At 38.5% G+C, this 3,651-nt stretch overlaps 1 pseudogene; it reads left to right on the forward strand.

The window, feature by feature from the left end:
* The first annotated feature begins 1,617 nt into the window (after positions 1 to 1,617).
* Positions 1,618 to 3,300, forward strand: LOC100341862 (ADP-ribosylation factor 4 pseudogene; annotated as a pseudogene).
* The last annotated feature ends 351 nt before the right edge of the window (positions 3,301 to 3,651 follow it).

The raw sequence follows: 3,651 nt of genomic DNA on the forward strand, positions 1-3,651 counted from the left end.
GAAAAGATCTTCACCATGAGACATTGCAATCAAACTCTCCACAGTAAAACATAAAGAAACGATTCTAAAATGTGCATGAGAGAAATGCCAGATTACTTTCAGAGGATCTCCAATTAAACTCACAGCAGACTTCTCATAAGAAACCCTGCAGGCTAGGAGAGAATGGGGAGATATATTTCAAGTCTTAAGAGAAAAGAACTGTCAACCCAGAATACTGTACCCTGCAAAGCTCTCAGTTATGAATGCAGGTGAAATGAAAGCCTTCCATGACAAACAGAAATTGAAAGTATTTGTCACAACCCATCCACCCCTGCATAAGATGCTTAGGGATGTGCTACACACATAAACACAGAAACATGGTCATCACTATGAAAGAAGGCAAAGGAAGGAAATGTCCCAGTAAAAGTACAAAGGAAATGCAAAGTAAAAACTAGAAATATTTATGGAAACTGGCAGGGCAAAGTTGTTACTTATCAATAGTCACCTTGAATATAAATGGCCCCAACTCTCCAGTTAAAATACATACACTAGCTGAATGGATTAAAAACAAAACTCATCTATTTCTGCCTACAAGAAACACATCTCATCAACAAAGATGCATATAGACTGAAAGAGAAAGGATGAAAAAAGATACTCCATACTAACAGAAACCAAAACAGAGCTAGTGTAGCCAACTTAATATTAGACAAAATAGACTTTAACACAAAAACTGTTAAAGAGACAAAGAAGGGCACTATGTAGTGATTAACAGATCAATTCAATAGGAAGATATAACTATTATAAATGTGCATGCACCTAATTCCAGGGCACCTGGCTATTTAAAACAAATGTTAAAGGATCTAAAGGGAGACATAAACTCAAATATAATAATAATAGGGGATTTCAATACCCCATTTTCAGCAATGGGCAGATCAACCAGACAGAAAATAAACAAAGAAACAGCAGAGTTAATTGACACTACAGACCAAATGGACCTAATAGGTGTCTACAGAACTTTTCATCCTTCAGGTGCAGAATACACATTCTCTGCAGTGCATGGAACTTTCTCTAGGACTGACCACATGCTAGGCCAAAAAGCAAATCTCAGCAGATTAAAAAAAAATCAAAATCATACCATGCATCTTCTCAGAGCACATTGCAATGAAGCTGGGAATCAGCAAGTCAGCAATCTCTGGAACATATGCAAACATATGGAGACTGAACAACATGCTCCTGAAAGAACAGTGGGTCATACAAGAAATCAAAAGACAAATCCAAAAATTTCTGGAAAGAAATGAAGATGACAACACATCAAAATTAGTAGGATACAGCAAAAGCAGTGTTGATAAAAGTTTATAGCAATAGGTGCCTACATCAAGAAATTGGAAAGGCACCAAATAAATGACCTATAAATGCATCTCAAGGATCTGGAAAAATAACAGTGAACCAAACCCAAAACTAGTGAGAGAAAAGAAATACTTAGAGAAGAAATCAACAAAATTGAAACAAAAAACAATACAAAAGATCAGCAAAACAAAGAGCTGGTTTTTTGAAGAAATAAAATTGACTTATCATTGGTCTAACTAACCATAAAGAGGAGAAGACACACATGGATAAAATTAGAGATGAAAAGGCGTTGGAGGGGCCGGGCCGCTGCCGGAGTCGCCGTGGCCGCCGCGTGACGTGGCACAGCCAGAGGTTTAGAGCCAGAGCCTGAGCTGTCGCGGCAGTCGCCAGGCAGATCCTTGCCCCACTAGTGCCTGTCCCGGAGCTTCGTCCGACGCGCCGGCCAGCGAGCCGCCCTCTTTCTTCCTCGGGTCTTTCTCGTCCAGTTTGCCAGGAGGGTGAAAGAAGGCCCAGGGGCTCCCCAAACCCCTCTTCTTCTGCCCATAGCAAGTGCCACTACCGCCATGGGCCTCACTATCTCCTCTCTCTTCTCCCGCCTCTTAGGCAAAAAGCAGATGCGCATCTTGATGGTTGGATTGGATGCTGCGGGCAAGACGACCATTCTGTATAAACTGAAGTTAGGGGAGATAGTCACCACCATTCCTACCATTGGTTTTAATGTGGAAACAGTAGAATATAAGAACATTTGTTTCACAGTATGGGATGTTGGTGGTCAAGATAAAATTAGGCCTCTCTGGAGGCATTACTTCCAGAATACCCAGGGTCTTATTTTTGTGGTAGATAGCAATGACCGTGAAAGAATTCAGGAAGGAGCAGAAGAGCTGCGGAAAATCCTTCAGGAAGACCAGCTTCAGGATGCAGTACTACTGCTTTTTGCGAACAAACAGGATTTGCCAAATGCTATGGCCATCAGTGAAATGACAGCTAAATTAGGTCTTCAGTCTCTTCGTAACAGAACACGGTATGTTCAGGCCACTTGTGCTACACAAGGAACTGGTCTGTATGAGGGACTTGACTGGCTGTCAAATGAGCTTTCAAAACGTTAAACTGGATACTCTAACCACAGACGTGTTTGATAGAATTGGTCTAGGCTTGTTACAACACAATTAGTTTGCATCTTGGTTATTAAACAGTATCTGGGACTGGTTTGGGCAGAATAATTCAGCGTTTAAACATATTTTGTTGCCAATTATTGTTTACCAAGTATAATGTTGCTATTGAGCAATATGCTTGGATTTAAAGAAATTCTCCTTGGGGAAAAAGTGTCCTCTTTTAATTTTACTTCCCTTAAGTCTAAATGCCTGGACATAGCTATTGTGACACCTTTAAATAAATCCGTTTTGAATGTTTCAGCCCACAACAAATAATGTTTTAAAGTTATCTCCTTGTTACTTTATTGATACCTTTATCATTCCTGGGACAGTCTGCTGATTTAAAAATGTAGCATTCCATTTGTATTTATTTCTATCCCTTGCCAAAAAGATTTTCTAATACTGCTTGTACCAGCCAGGGAAATGCTCCCAAACCACTATTCAGCTCTCTTGCACTGAAGAACTTATTTTTCCCCATTTTTGACTCCTGGCTTCCATTAGCCAAACTTACCTTGGTGTGGTTTGGATTTGATAGCTAATTAGTTCTGTGCTGGTTGCAAAGAGTTCATAGTGAGATTTTTTTTTTTTTTTTATACTCAGCAGATTGTCTTTCTTTCTATTGTATCTTTTTTATGTTGCATGTTGCTTTTGGTATCAGTCTGACTCTTTGCCCAGGATATGATAGTTCTGCTGATGTTTTATTGTTTATTGGTGAACATAGTTTCATTAAGAGTTTTTGGAAAATTCATCAGACTCAATGAATAAGTTTTCTTCATAACCCATTTGGAATTATTCCTAATAAAATGATAAAATAGAAAAAAAATTAGAGATGAAAAAAAATGTAACAGACACCACAGAAATAAAAAGAATCATCAATCATCAGAAAATACTGCAAAGAGCTGTATGCCAATAAATTGTGAAAACTAGAAGAAATGGATAGATCCCTAACACATACAACCTACCTAAATTGAGCCCTGAAGACACAAACAACCTAAGCAGACCCATTAACAAGACATACATTGAATCAGTAATAAAGAGCCTTCCAAAAAAGAAAAGCTTGAGACTGGAAAGCTTCACGTTTGAATTCTACCAGACATTTAAAAAGAATTAATTTCAATTCTTTTCAAGTTTTTGAAGACAATTGAAAGGGAAGGAATCCTCCCAAATTCATTCT

The sequence above is a fragment of the Oryctolagus cuniculus genome, chromosome 10, assembly GCF_964237555.1.
Source record: "Oryctolagus cuniculus chromosome 10, mOryCun1.1, whole genome shotgun sequence".
In the NCBI taxonomy this organism is placed as follows: domain Eukaryota; kingdom Metazoa; phylum Chordata; class Mammalia; order Lagomorpha; family Leporidae; genus Oryctolagus; species Oryctolagus cuniculus.